At 33.2% G+C, this 16,408-nt stretch overlaps 1 pseudogene; it reads left to right on the top strand.

The window, feature by feature from the left end:
- The first annotated feature begins 407 nt into the window (after positions 1–407).
- On the top strand, positions 408–11,549 carry LOC128174646 (uncharacterized; annotated as a pseudogene).
- Positions 11,550–16,408: the final 4,859 nt, after the last annotated feature.

Genomic DNA, 16,408 nt, shown 5'->3' with positions numbered 1-16,408 from the left:
GTATTTGCCAATAATTCAAAACTAATCATTTTTGTTATTATCTGTTAAATATAATTTCATAGTAAATTTCAATCAAACTAATTTTTATTTTAAAATCTGTTATATGCCTATGTTGCTGGAAAAAGTTTGACTTCTACGCGCATGTGATACAAATTTAGCCAATCAAAAATCGAGAGAATTCTGAGCCCGCCAAACAGTGCTGGAAAACAAGCGAAGTCGACCTATCGGAATTTAGTGAAGACAATGAATCCTCATTATTCTCTTGGTCTAATGAATCATCCGACTCAAATATAGACGAGATTGTCAGGAAAAAATCCATCGGCAAGACCATTCAGAGAGCGTCAAAAAGAAAGAAAATGACACCTCAACGCCAGGCAGTGAAAGCGCTCTCGAGTAGCACTAACAAGATGGCGAAAAAATTGTTATTTGCGTGTACATCAACATCAGAGAGTGTTCAACGTGACCTACCACAGCTAGATGACTCCACTGAGGCTAGTATGTCCCCCACCTCTGTCACGGGCTCATCAACCTCGGGACTACCAACAATCACGGCAACGCTGATTTGGAGAATTTTATCCACTGCCCCCGCAACGTCAGTCCATAGCCCCACAACGTCAGTCCTTAGCCTGTCAACTTCAGTAGCTCTTGGCTACTCAACTTCAGTTTTTTGCAGCACTTCGGGGATATGTTCGCCAGTCAGTAGCAACAGTGGTTTGGTGAGTATCGATAAACACGTGCTCTTGGCAATTTGATAGATAATTACTTCCCCTTATTAAAATGATTATTTCCCTTGCAAGTTTTACAGTCAACTCGTACCCGAAATTACTCGTATCCAAACCCATCTGTAATCAAATAGTCGAGTGAAAAATGAGTTCAAACTTCAATTATATTATTATCAGGTCCAGAAACTGTCCAGTACAATCAATAGATTTAGCTATGTAGCTTGAATAACCTTTATAGCTTTATTAACTTACCAAAAGTAGGTTTATTTAGCTACATGTAATTTAAAATTAGGCCTATGCTTTTCTCTTATATTCATGAGCAATTGTTCAAAAAGTTGCATTTGGATGCAGCAGTAATTTTCAACTGTCAACTGATCTGAAAACAATTCATGAAAAGATCACTATTAAAAATAATAGTCTTTCAGTGCAATTACATTTGTCAGAGTTCTTAAGTTTTAAGGGTATGTATAACTGTTTATGTGAACACATAAACAGCTATACACAGCTTTAAAACTTAAGGACTTACTACCAAACACCAACATCTTTTAAAAATGAAAAAACAAAGAAGTTCGAACAGTTCTAGTTAATATGATTGGTAATAATTCAGCATATCGTGAAGTAATCATACTTATACATGTTATACACTTAATCATACAATATAAATGCATGTTTTGCTTAAAACCTCTCAAAAGCAGCCATATTATAACTGTTTTTGCTCTGGGTTGCTTTTCTTAAACTACACAGTACAAATATAGGTTGACATGCAATTTCTTGCAATTATCTGTCTGTTTGACATAAAAAGCAAAATTCCATAGATAGCTAAATAAACCTACTTCAGGTAGGTAAATCGAGCTATGTAGCTAAATCTATAGTGATTGTACTGTATGAACCTGATAGAACTATTATTATATATAATTAATTATTGATCAATAATTTATTCAGTTCAGTTCTTTATTAACTTTAAGCTATACTGGCGTGCGACCAGTTCTCGCCGAGTACCATTTCTCGCCAGTACATTGTGACGTCGTTTTATCAACACATAAAATTATAGACGAAAAATGACTTCAATGTACTGGCGAGAAAAGGTACCCGGCGAGAACTGGTCACACGCCAGTACAGCTTATCAGTACAATAAATATAAACAATTGACTTACAAAAAGACCTGCAGCTGTTATTTTTTCCACAATTCAAACATACCCAGATAGCATAAAAAAAATTTAACATGATGCAACCACTTTTTTTGCATTATGTATTTCGACACAGTCATATAGTGCATGTATTATAGCAATGTTGAATAATACAATTATTATGGTACAGTATTTTCTTCCAGAACTTAACTGTGTTGAACATTATTTGGTACAGCAGAGGACAGCGACCTAATTCAGAATATTATTTAAACTGCTACTGCTACATTACAAGTTAACCTTTTAACTCCCAAGATATGTTTACAAAAATCAAGATGAATTATTTTTTCAATATTAGGTGCTTTTAGTGAACCCCAAACCTAAGAAGCATAGTTAATGAAACTGCCAACAAAGCAATCAAACAATGATAGAAAAGTATTATGATTTAAAAAAAACATGTTTCTAATTTTTTCAATACAAATAATGCCTTCCTACCTTGCTCAGCAAGTTGTTTCTCGGCTTTAAAAAAATTATTATTGTAGTAAAAAAAATGCCAAGATAAGCAAACTGATCTACAATTTCAAGTGGTTTACCATAGATATACAATTATTTTCACTTTCTTTTTTACCCTTCCACCTTTTCTAAAAAACAACAACCTTTGGCTTATCAACATTAATGTGTAATTTCCAAGTGCTACAATAATATGTTAATTCATCTAAAAGAGATTGAAGACCAGCAATTGTCTCCGAAAAAAATCACCGTTATAGCATACATAAGAAGGAAAAGATTCAGTGATGAAATTTCAAATGGTACACATTCAGAATTTAAAAGATTGAATTCAAAACCATTAACATACAAATTAAATAAAATGGGTGAAAGTACTTCACCTTGCATTAAACCAAGATTGTTGTTGAGGTATTCAATGTATAATTTAGGGATGTTGAAAAATTTTGAATCATTTTAAACTAGTTAAATATGTATTGCTAGATAACAATAAAAGTGAAATGAACCATATTCACATTACTGACAACATGTAAGATTCCGGTCATTTTGCACCTTAATTTTTATAAAGAGTTATCTCCCCTTGTTAAAAAGAAGAACATTTTAATTTCGTCAAAATATCTGCGGTAAATGTTTCATTTTATTTCATATTTTAAAAAAGAGAAAGTTTATGCATGTATTAACCAAGAGAGTTTTACAAATTTCAAATTACTTATTACAATATCGTATTAAAACATACGTTGCCCATAGACTCAAATGCAAAATTCAAGGTGTAATTAGTTGGACCGTAATCAATATTTTGAAAATTCATTTGGTGGAGTATTTTTATTTGATAACATCTTCAAAATGATATCATTTTTAAGAATATCGGACCATTCATATATTAGGTACAAAATGTGGTCGTTATATATCGAATACCTTAAATATTTGTGTGTAGATCTATTAAAGATCTAATGTAAATTATATTGTGTGGTATGTTAATATGTTTCAGATGTGAACAGTCTGTCAAATATTTCAGGGATAAAAAGGAATACACGACAGTGTTACCGAGGCTTGGAATGACATCAATTAATGGTTCATTGTGGATGACTCCATATAACAGTTGTAATGGCCGAGCTATCACCACCCCCACACCGATGTAAAACAGCACGATCTAGAAGGCATAGTTCATTTCATTTAACGACTACATGTGGCATTTCCGTTGGCACAGGATTTTAAAATGGCGACGTTCCAAAAGTAGATTCCTTTCAAAGATTTGAAACAAGAAACGAAAATTAATCAAAGTACTGAAAGTACTGTTAGACGGTGGCGCCGTTTGAAAGTGGCATATTACATGTATGTAAATTATTGTTGTCGAAAATCCACAGCCAGCGTTTCATACATGTACTAGCACAACTGGTCGTGAGTTACTTACATGGATAATTCTATGGAAATCGTATTGTGTTCACAATCCACACTTTACAAATGTTGTGTCTCTTTATCGTCATCTTTTGGGGGAAATCCATGGATTTATCACAGTAGCCTTTGTAGTATAGAAGTGTGTATATATATGTTTGTATCTATATGTTTGTATCTATATCAGTTGATATTAAAACTCCGTTTTCGGTAATACATGTACTACACAAATGTATTTTGATTGCCCCAGAATGACTCATTAAATATGTGGGTTGCCACCACATATTGAATGAATAAATCAAACCCAAAGCGATTTCATCACAGTACGCCAACTATTTGATTGTATAAAGAAGGGGAATTTTGTTTTTTTTCCCTTTTGACTTTGGGTTGACCCTGCAAAGGGGAACACCTTTTGAAAAGTGTGGATTTGACTTTTCTGCTTAAAAGATATTGTATATTTCTCAAAGTAACCAGAACAAATAAAGCTTTAGTATGATAAAATACTTATCAGGTTTTTACTAACTATTTGGGCATACATGTAGTATGTTTATTGTTCCTCTCGACAGCATTTTCCCTCAGTTTCTTCACGGGGAAAAAGTTGCATCATCACACTTGCTTGTGGACCATCACATTTGCTTTTGTCCTCATAGTCAGTTATACATTTAGGTGTACAGAAAACGGAATGGTTTGCAAAAACCTGTTTGATAAAACTGGTATTACTTTTGGAATGCACGTCATCATGAAACAGAAGAGTCAATCAATATTTTATCTTCGACTGCAGTGGATTATTTCCATTTGCTCACAACGAAAGTGAATAGAAATTTGAGAGAAAAAATATCATACAATATTCAGTCGCGGCAGTTTCATTAATCAACGTATTAATGTACATTTTTCTAATTGTATTTAGCTATAGATTTATTCGAATCATTTGAATGAATTTGGGAAAGTCACATGTATATTTTATCGCTTCTCAGTACACTTTAACACGCATAATTTACTTGCAACATTAAACTTTTCTAGCAAACTTACAAAAAATATAGATTGATTATTCAAAATTAGTTTTTAAAAACACCAAACAAACAAAATACAAGTTAAACGCATGTTTTTTCTGACCGTACAGCTGTGTATATAAATTTCAATTTATTCTTTGCATGTACTATAGTCTATACAATTGATCTACGGTCCGCAAATCCCGGCAATATTTCCGGAAAGCTATAGTTCTGTAGCTCAGCAGAGTACTACAGTCATCTATGAAGCACCTTTTTTACCTTCATGTTTCATTATTTATCGCAAATATAGCATGGATGTATACGCTACGGTCGATGTAACATTTCGTTATTTCAATTGCGAGTGGCAACAAACTGGCGCATTTGTATAGGCCCGCCTATTTGTAAATGGAAACAAATGTCGAAGAAGGCTCATAATAGAGTTGTACTCGCGAGTTAAAAATTATTTGAGAACAAAAGGGGTGATATTTGCGTACATGTGTAAATAATGTTATCTGTTTGCGAAAATAATCCCCAAAACCAAAGAAAAGGATTTAGCAGAGACGGGTGCATATGGATTAAAGTCACAGACTGTACTTCGCTCATCAAATTGCGTTATTTCAGTTAAGTGTGAAAAATTCGTCAGAAACTGTTAAGTGAACAAAATTATTATATCTTACATTACCGTTCACAATGTACTATAAATGTATATGATCTATAGCATGAGTTGACCCGATTGTTTTTTCTCACAAAAAAAGCTAGCGTTTGCTGCAAATAAGAGATACACGAGCTGATACGCCGTGAAATCCATAAGACGTTTTACAGCATGTCTTTAATCCCTTATTTGCTTACAAAAAATCTGAACTGAAAATCTTTGAAACATCGTATAATGTTTGTTTATACATGTACATGTAAAATGGCGACTTGATTTGCACGTGAATTTTACAATCCGAGGTCGATCGATTAGCGTGTTTGAGAGAAAGTCAGCAGCAAGTAAAGCGTCAACATCAGTAAATATTGTCTGATGAATATTGAGGTGCCTGTAATAATATTAATGTTCCTACAGACTGAGTGGGTTACAAAATTAGGTAAATCACAGGATAGTCCAAAATTAAACACATTTGTATCGTAAATTTCAAGTTTTTTGTTTGTTAAATGAACACTTGTAAAAGAAAGTGTGCAATTGATCGGTTGAAGTTCAATAAAATGTAATTAATCTAATATTCATTATCAGTATCTGTTGTGAATTCTTAAGAATAAGCTACAAAAAAAATAAGTATTCTTCCTCAACTAAAATTAATGCGTTGAAAATGAATGAATTTATCGATGAAGCATACTTGCTGAAATATGAAATGGCAAACTTTTTTAAATTGTGTGTGTTTCTGACAATTGTTTACATCATAAAAAAAAACAAGAAGCGATTATTGTGAGATGTCTTAGCCAATTATCGCAGTGATATAGTTTATGCAAAAATTGGAATATAAAAAATTCATTTTCTCGACAATATGTCAACCAGACGCTACAAAAATGTAAACTTGATCTGTTGTTTGACATTTTGAAGCTGTTCAGCAAATTTCATATTATTCCTCAAACGCATAAAGAAAAAAGTGTGGAAAACTGAAGTGGGACAGACAGACGGACGGACAGACAGACGGACAGACGGACTGACGGACGCAGAGGAAAGCTATAGCCCCCTCCGGTGAAAACTAATAAATCTTTCGATCGAAATTCTTACGCGTGAGACAAAATGTTCTTGAATTAACAAGTCGAACTGTATTTAATGTATGTTTGCATCTCTTAAAGTAAATGAATTGAAATAAAACTGAGTAAAATGTTATATAAATAGTAAACCAAAGCTTCAAGTTTTTATAAGAACTACTTATGCTAGCGGAATGCGTGCGCACGTGGAAGCATTGGCCGGATGCCTCATATGAACACAATAGTGATCGGCCGAAGCCGATCACAATAATAGATAGTCGAACAAAAAATCCGGACAAAAACTGTTGAAAGTATTTTTACTAAACTTTGCAAATGAACAAACTTAATTTTGCTAGTTAAGATTAAAAATACAAGTACTCGCATATTGTAATGCAACAAATTGAATGCGCCATTACTAATTTCAGAAAAAAATAAAGAGGCAGGCTGATCTAAAAAAAAAATACATGCTTAGCAAATGATTTATATTATTCATAAAACTTTAAAAAATTATCCTTTACATGTATTCAAATGAATAACAACTATACATAAAACATTTTTCTTATTTCATTATTGCTTACTCTTATTTAAATAGGATAATGTTCAAAATGATAGTACAAAACAATTTTTTTTAATAAATGCAATAAAAGCATTCTTTTTAATCATAGAATTAATTGAAGAACCAGACGAACCAAATGACACTGTTGATGAGAATGATGACAAATTCTTGGACAGAGATGAGAGTGAAAGGCAGGAAGAAGAAGTGTTCATCCCAAACCTGTTGGAAGATGAAGAGGAAGAAATTCCAGTCAGTAAGTAATATGAATCCATGGTGAGAAATATTTGGCCAAAAAAGTTTTTTTTATTAATACAGTAGTTGTTTTTCAAGACTGGTACAAATTTGGAAGAATTTGAAAAAAGAAAATATTTCTGTCTGTCCGTCTGTCACTCTTCCGTCCAGAAATTTTCTGTTTTTTTCTAATAATTTTTTTTTACGGTTGCCCAATCAAGTTCAAATTTGGTATGGTAGTTCAGTAGGCAGAAATACATATTTTGATGCTAAGTTTGGTTCTCTATGTCTTCTGGTTTGGAGCTGGGGTGGTGGGGTAGATTCCTTAACTATGCATAAGAATGAATTTGCAAAGAGAGATAACTGCTGAGAATGTTACCATTGTATATTTGAAAGGCTGTGCAATATTTGTCCTTTGGTATTAATTAACCTTCAACAGGAAGAAAATCCTAAGCTTTTTCTTTATCTGTCACATTAAGATTAATTACTGCACTGCCTGTGTCTGCAAATGAACTTTGATTTGAAGTTAGGTCAATTTTGAATGATGTGTAGTATTGTGTATATTCTTTGAAATATGGATTTAAAATATAATATTCATACTTTATTTTGGTTAAAATACCGTACACGATGATTAATGATAATTTCATCGAATTCTAAAATCAAGAAATATACCGGTATTAAGATATCCTCTTTCACTATTTTATTTTTTAATTATTTATTTAATTTTTTTCTGCTATAATGCTGTTAATTTTAACAGGTAATCAGGTAATAATCCCATTTTGTCATTTCTGGAAAAAAAAATCTTATTGTAAATTTAGAAGAAAAGAATGAGAGAGCAGAACAATTAATCCCCTGGGATTAATTATCTTGCCTGCTACAGAAAATATAGAGGCTTATCTCTATCGGTCATATGAAGATTAATGAACACCTTTGTCTGCAACTGATGTTTGTTTTGAAGTTGAGGTGAACCCTGGGTGATACAATGTATTTGCATTCACTGAAGGATTGCATTTTATAAAACACCTGTTTAATTTTTTTTTTAATAAACATTTAATTTAGTTTTTTTAATAAGACATGAGGTTATCCCTGTTTTATGCAGATACAATATTACTATTTAGGGTTTTTGGACATTTAGGAATTATCTTGAAATTTTAAAAATACAGTTGTTTCTTATAATTTTCATTTTTTTACCACCTTTTATATATTGCAGTTCTTTACATCTTATGCCGGGCATTTATTTTTCATCATTGTTAATATAAAGAGGATGGAATTCAAAGTTTTTTTCACTTCTCTATATTATTGTCACAGCGGGGCCCTTCCTGACTGGTCAGTTTTCTAGTTTGTTTTATTTGTTTCCAAAAATTAAGGTCATTGTATATTCATTTTTCAAGGGTTGTATTAGACTTTTTGTAAAAACGAAAGAAGTCTATCTAGACTTTAATTGACAAAAATAACTAAAAGTAATAAATCAATATTAGCATTGAAATTTACCTGTGTAATTCAATATACATGTACAGTGGACTTTATTTTATCAATATGTTTATAATGTAATTAAGTATGTATATACCTTGATTTTACTGGGGGAAAACAACTGAATTTTGGCTCTTTTTTCCTTCTTTTCCTCTTGTTCGTGGGTTTTCTTCGAGCACGACGCTTGGCTATCTGAGATTGTTGTTGACCCTGTTAAATCTGACTGACTAGATGGAACGAACAGTTGTTTCACTTTTCTCGGCGTTGGCGAATGGATAATGTTGTGTTTTTTGGACTTTGGTGTCCACATTCTAGGCTGATGCAAAGAAAAGTCCCCTTGGTATTTCTGCCTTAAAGTCCGAAATAAATTCCAACCTAACTGCTTTTAAAGATTCAAGTTTCGTTTTGATGTCGTGCTTAAGTTTCGACAGTTTGTTCAGTTTATTCCAACACTCACCGCAAACATAGTTGCTCCCATCGTCGTCTGTGTGTGGAACACAATCGATTATCTCTAGCAGCTGATCTTAAACCCCGAACGTCTCACCAAAAATTGTTCTTCTTTGTTTTTTAGGCAAAACACCGTGACAAAGTCGACAACACGGATTGTCACTTGGCGCCGCCATTGCTCTTACCGAACATATTTGTATGGCGCAATTTGATTGAATGCCTTGGAAAGTCAAAGCGCGATGATTTGAAAGCTTAACAATTCGGCTAAATCTGACAAGGGGGAGATGAGAAAAACGAATCGGGCACTTGGTAAGCGAAGATTTCAATACCATGTGTGTGACTGTTCTCGAATCGAATGTCTAGAACACCTTCACGGCAAACTGGTCAAAGGTGAAGACGGGGTGTCCTTGACACAGCCCCTATACCAACCTCTGCCACGCCAAATGCATCTACATTGCAATCACAAGCAACATCTATGCGTATGGCCAGTGCATGAGTCATTAATAACGCTATGCCAATTAAACAGTGAAAACAATTGAATATCATTTTCCGCGCTTGATTGCAATTCTTACACAATGCGTGGTTTAAAAATTCCGAATTTCGAGCCCGATTTTATTGTGTTAAATTTAAAACATTTATGTTTCTTATTTTTGCTTCCAATTGACTTTTACAAATTAGACCACAAATTATTCGATAGACTTTCATTATTAATATGCACAGACATACATGTAGTTTTAAATTAACAATATTTTAGCTTTAATAATTATTAAAGATTCACAGGTACTACTAGTTTAAATTGGAAATAGGTGCACTAAAAATTCTCTTCGATGAAAGAAATAGTGATAATTTATCATAATTACAAACTTTTTAAAAACGGAAAATCATCGAGATCAAGTTGTAGGAATTTTGCGGCGTAAATCTCTCTTTGACTGGCAAAAATTTTAAATCATAGTTTAACATACCTGTTATTGCTTAGTGTGTGAGCGGTAGATCGAGTTTACTTGAAAAAAAAACTCTTGATTTTTTTAATTTGATTCTTTGTTCACAACGATAGCGTCTTCGATGGTCAAACTGACAAGGCTGCGCGGGCTGTAAATTGCATAACACCCAAGTACAGCAGTGCTAACAGAAGCGATGTAGGTCAGCACTTAGTATTTCTGACCAGTTAATGTAAACAGCTTTAAAGAACTGCTGGGTGAATAATTAAAAACATTAGCAAGTATTTTGTTTGTTTGCTTTAAAAACATTAACTCTTCTTGGTGTTTTGGTTTTAGAAACAGATTAAACATACCCTTTCGTCTTATTCATTTACATGTTCCAAAACAAAGAAAATATGACAATTGCTTCTAATTTTAAAAAATCCAATCATTAATTTAAAAATTGCATTGATGTGTTTTAATAATTTAAAAAATCGACAATAATAGTAATGCAATCTACATCGTCTTCTTATAGTGGTCCAGATGAAGATACGGTTATTGTGGAAAAAAGTGTAAGAAAATTATATTTCGGCTAGCATATCTTAATACTTGTATATGTGGTTTTGAGCTAATAAACTAAACTAAACTTAACATGGACAGAAGTGGGTACCATGAAAGAAAAGGTTGTCTTTGTTTTTTATCAACTGTTTTCAGCATGAACATGAGGAAGCAATACGAAGTTATACTATCAACATTTTGTCTACTCCTGCAGATTTCATACATGTCACATCAGGATCTGTTGTCTCCAAATCTACAACACTTCAAAACGTTTGTTTTTTGTTGTGGTTTTTATTAGGGGGGGGGGGGGCACCTCTAAAAAAATAAGAAAATGGTTCCTTTTACTATAAATGCATGAAAAAAAAAATTACCAGCAATGTTATTGTTTTAAAGTGGACTTGAGGAAACTGGCTGAGCTGAACCATAATGAACCCAGCACCATCCACCTATGTCATCAACTTGAATCCAAAAAAAAATTTATTAGGAGATCCCCTAGATTGATGGAGAAACATGTAAGTCTTAATTCAATAAATAAATCTATTAATTTCTATAAGTTTAAAAAGACGCCTTACATTGAAAACTTGTACACACAATATGTACTCAAATTTAAGGCTTCAAGACTGGACACTTTGAATCGAAGAAATGCCATTCAAACATTGGTACCAATTCATTCAACTCCAGAAAAAGCAAGACACCACCTCGATTTTGTAATTGTGAGCAATCCACAATCTTCAGCTACATTCCAACACCAGCTAAGCAACCCTTATGAAAGCTTTACAGAAATGAATACTGGTATACCGATACAGTCAATGTCCAATATAAAAACAGCCGATATCAGAAATGCTCAGAAGAAATTCAAATTTCTAAGCGAAAGATCAGAAGCAGTTATACGATCGAAATTAAACATTGTGATTCTGGGGAAATCAAAATTCAGTTTGCAATGAAAATATTATGATCTGCAACATTTTTATACCTTACATTGTCATATGCTTTGACCAAATAGTTCAATATAAATGTATTGAGAAGATTGGGGTTTTTTTGGGTTGAAAGTTAGCAAGATATGATAAATCTTGATTGTCATAGTTTCCTTTTATTTTCAATACTTAAGGATGTTGTGATTGAGGATCAGTTAGGGTTGAATGACTTATTTTTACATCATTTTGTATTTACGTATCATTAATATATGATAAAACACAGAATATTAGGCATTCTATTTTGGTTTAAGGGAGGGTTTGTATTGTAAAATGTTTATTTGTTAAGAACATTTAATGTAGAAGATGTTTAAATACAAATAACATGTAATTGATTTTTTTCTGTTTTTGTGTGGTGGACATATATTTATATAGATATGTGACTATGTTGATCTTTTCCTGTCATCAGCCAAGAGAGCAATAATTTGTATTCAAATACATGTACTTCAAGCTTTTTTATCAAAAGGGTTGCATGTTCATTTCAAAGTCAACTAGTAAACTAATTGTTCATGGAACAATTGGGAGGTCTTTACACCATTCATTTACCCTCTTGTTTTGCTGGAAATCTGTAAATTTAAAAAAAAACCAAATGGTTCCGCATAGCGGTATCTATCCGGGAACCCTTAGATTCGTAGCCAAGATTGTTGCCACTACGCTATGTCGCATATACTGGATAGAAGGTAAAACTTGTTGAGTTGTGTAGTCAATTTGGATGATGATAGAAAAAACAAATCTTCTGTCCATCTGCAGTTTATACGCAATGTTGGGAAACCTTTAGAAAAGATAGGCGCATAGCGAATGGTGGAGAACACAGTATTTGTTCATCAGTTTATTAATAAAAACCAGTGCCGCTTGTAAACAATGTGGCCGGATAGCGTTAGCTAAGAAATGAACAGGCCAGGTCAAACTCTGGTCGCGAGCGGCTCTTTGAAGGTTTTGAAATGTCACTTTTGGTTAACTGAGGCGCATTCTCCTTAATTCAAATTGAAATCGTGGTCTGGGAAGGAAGAGTTATCCTTCGTGGATCTTGAACAGGTTGCTGATACATGTACATATGCCAACGCCGATTTTCAGTGGAATTTGCGGGAATAGGGTAGACAGAAAAGAAAATGGAAATTTAATTCGTATAAAATCGGGAAATGAATACTTGTGGGTTTTAATGCTCGTGTGTTCATCAAAAGCTATCCCAGTTGTAGATTAAAGCGAAAACAAGACACACACATGCAGCACAAGCTTTTTTTTACATTCGACAGACAGGACATGGTAAAAAATTTTCATGCAAGAATTAGAGTTGTCGGCCTTTAGCCGTAAAAATTTCTTGTTTGACATTTTTAAATCTGTTTTCAAGTTGAACTGACAGGAAATATAGGTTTCGAAGTACGTTTCTTTCATCTTTCGATTTGGTTGGTCTTAGGAATCGGGAGTAGGATTTTTTTCTGCACTGAAGGCCTCAGAACGACATTGTGGACTCAAAAGCCGTAAACTTGATATCTTCGTTAAAAATTCGTCTTTGGGTCTGATCTTTGGAACAAAGCTTCAGAAAAGTGTAAGAATGAAGTAAGGCATCTTTAATTCGCTAAAAAAAGAAAGAAAAAGAATGTTCAACTAGAGCAAAGCTCGTTGCAAAGCAACGAATGGGCCTTCCGTTAATGCCGGAAGTAAAGCTGGGGGTCCTGTAAGAAGCAGAGCTCTTAAACCAATAACACAGTAACTAAAATAAAAAGATGAAAAAATCGAATTATTCATGGTTCGACTTAACAAAATCCGAATGATTTTAAGTACGAATTAACAAAAACCTTTCTGATTTCAAGAACGACTTAATAAAAAAATTCGGAATGTGTTCAAGTACGACTTAACAATTATTTTTGGTACGAGATAATTTTACTTTGAACATTACGCTATTTTTTAAACCAAAGACGCGGAAACAAAATTTCCGGAAAAATCAATTTTTAAACCCCGATATCTCTATGATGCATCGTCCGATCTAAAAACGGATTTCAGTTTTAAATTAAGCTTAATAAAAGCCCCTTTGTTGCTTTATGATTATTATCAAATTATTGGTCAAAAAAGAGTTATTATAAAAACACTTAGTAGCCCTTCTGGTCCCTAATTTGAGGGGTCAGCCCCTTTTTCTTGTTATCAAATAAAAGGTACCGCTAATATAAACAAATTTTGTTCTACAAGTGTTCACGAATTGTAAACCTTTCTCGAAATATCTTAACAACTGTGTTTTAGGGGCTGACCCTTTAACCCTAACCGGGGCCACTAACAACAAAATGTTTGGTATCATATTGTTAAGAACATTATTTTTAACAACTTCTGTTATACATTGCTTTGGAAGCATGGGGGTACATCTACATACATTCATCTACAATCCCTGAAAATTTCAAGCTTCTCTCTTGATTAGTTTTGGAGGAGATGCGTGGACAAAATGACCCTTAAAAATTTACAAAATCGTCAATATCTGAAACCGGAAGTGACGTCATCATTTGAAAATTTAATAATATGTAGCACCGATCATGCTTTATCAGTCCTGAAAATTTTGTGCATATCGGTTGTATAGTTTTTGAGAAATTGCGCTTAAAAAAGTCAGAAAAAGACAAAAAAGAATAACTAGAGCAAAGCTCGTTGCAAAGCAACGAGTGGGTCTTCCGGTAATGTCGAAAGTAAAGCTAGAAGTTCCTGTAAGAAGCAGGGTTCTTAAATAAAAAAACATAAAAAAACTAAGACCAAAAAAATCGAATTATTCTTGGTACGAGTTAAAAAAATCCGAATGATGCCAAGTACGAATTAACAAACCTTATCGATTTCAAGAACGACTTAGCAAATACAAATCCGAATCTGTAAAAGTACGATTTAACAATTATCGAATAATTTTAGGTACGAGTTAATTTAACTCTGAACATTAAACTATTTTCTTAACCAAGAATGTTGAATCAAAATTTCTGGAAAAATCAAATTTTAAACCCCTATATCTCTGTATTGCATCGTCCGATTTTAGAACGGATTTCAGTTTTGAATTATGAATAATAAGCTCGTATTTTCTGCTTTATGATTAATAACTAATTATCGCTTAAAAATAAGTTATTATGAAAAGACTTTGTAGCCCTTTTGGCTCTTTATTTGAGGGGCTGTCCCCTTTTTCTTGATATCAAATGAAAGGTCTCGAAAAACAAACATATTTTTTTCAACAAGTATTTACGAATTGCTAACCGTTCTAGAGATATCCGAACAACTCTGTTTTAGGGGCCCACCCTTTAACTCTTTACTGGGGCCACCAACAAAATTTTTTTAGATTTCATATCATTAATAACATTATTTTGAGCAACTTTTGTTCTACAATACTTTTCAAAATATTTCTCTTTTTCTAGATATTAATGATCAAAGTTTTTTACTTTTGGCCCCTTGAAACCCCTAATTACGTAACATATGACTTAGGTATGGTACTGTATAGATAAACAGCTGTACAATAAACATTTTTGCTTCTATAATTGATAATAATAATATATTTTTCAGTAAAGAGTTATTTTAAAAAGACTTTAGAGCCCTCTTGGCCCCTAATTTGAGGGGCCAACCCTTATTTCTTGATATCAAATAAAAGGTCTTGTAAATATAAACACATTTTGTTCAACAAGTGTTCGGAAATTGTTGACCGTTCTAAAGATATCTGAACAAATGTGTTTTAGGGGCCGACCCTTAAAATCCTTACTGGGGCCACCAACAAAAATTATTTAGGTAGCATATTGTTAAAAACATTATTCTAAGCATTTTTAGTTCTACAATGCTTATCAAAATATTTCTCTTTTTCTAGATATTAAAGATCAAAATTTTGGACTTCTGGCCCCTTGAAACCCATAATTACGTAACATATGACTTAGGTATGGTACTTTGTAGATAAACAGATGTACAATGAACACTTGTGGTTCTATGATCGATTACAAATTATTTTTCAGTAAAGAGTTATTGCAAAAATACTTTTGAGCCCTTTTGGCCCCTAATTTGAGGGCCCAGCCCCTTTTTCTTGAAATCAAACAAAAGTCCTAGTTAATCTTAACAACTTTTGCATTACATGTCTTAACAAAATATTTACACATTAAAAGCTAGGGCCGAAAATGTGCGAAAATTCCGTTAAAAAAAATTGGTGCCAATTTTTGACCTCGGGCGAGCTTCGCCGCCTTGCACATTTTTCAAAATATCAAATAAATAGGATCATCTACAGACATTCATCTACTATCCCTGAAATTTTCACGTTTCTATCGCAATTAGTTTTTTAGAAGTTATGTGGACAAAATGGTCCTTAAAAATTCACTTAATCCTCAAAATCTCGAACCGGAAGTGACGTCATTAGCCAGAAATTTTATAATAATAAGAACTTTTGATGCTCCACATGTCCTGTAAATTTCATGCAAATCAGTCAAGTGGTTCACGAGAAATAGCGTTCAAAAAAAGTCAGAAAAAAAATAAAAAATAAAATAATAATAAGGAAAAGAAACAATAGAATAACAAGAGGGTCTTCCGTCGGAAACGGAAGACCCTAATAAAGAAAAAGAAACCGTAGAATAACAAGAGGGTCTTCCGTTGGAAACGGAAGACCCTAATTACGCGTAAACTGGAAGTGGGCAAAAGGATAGAGGAAATATGCCTCTTGGATAAGATTATTCAAAGGTTTGGGCGCTTACCGTAGTTCAGGGTCAAAAGGTCAAGGTCACGAGGTCAAGGTCACTCATTCAGCGGATACGACTGCTTCGTAAGTAATCCCAGGAGTCTCTCAGACAAGACAGCGTTCCCCATTTCTGAATGACCTTGACCTGTTCGGCATGCGGAAAGGTAGA

This window comes from Crassostrea angulata, chromosome 2, assembly GCF_025612915.1.
Source record: "Crassostrea angulata isolate pt1a10 chromosome 2, ASM2561291v2, whole genome shotgun sequence".
In the NCBI taxonomy this organism is placed as follows: Eukaryota; Metazoa; Mollusca; class Bivalvia; order Ostreida; family Ostreidae; genus Magallana; species Magallana angulata.
Note: the sequence above shows the minus strand (reverse complement) of the source record. Positions and strands in the feature narration are given on the sequence as shown.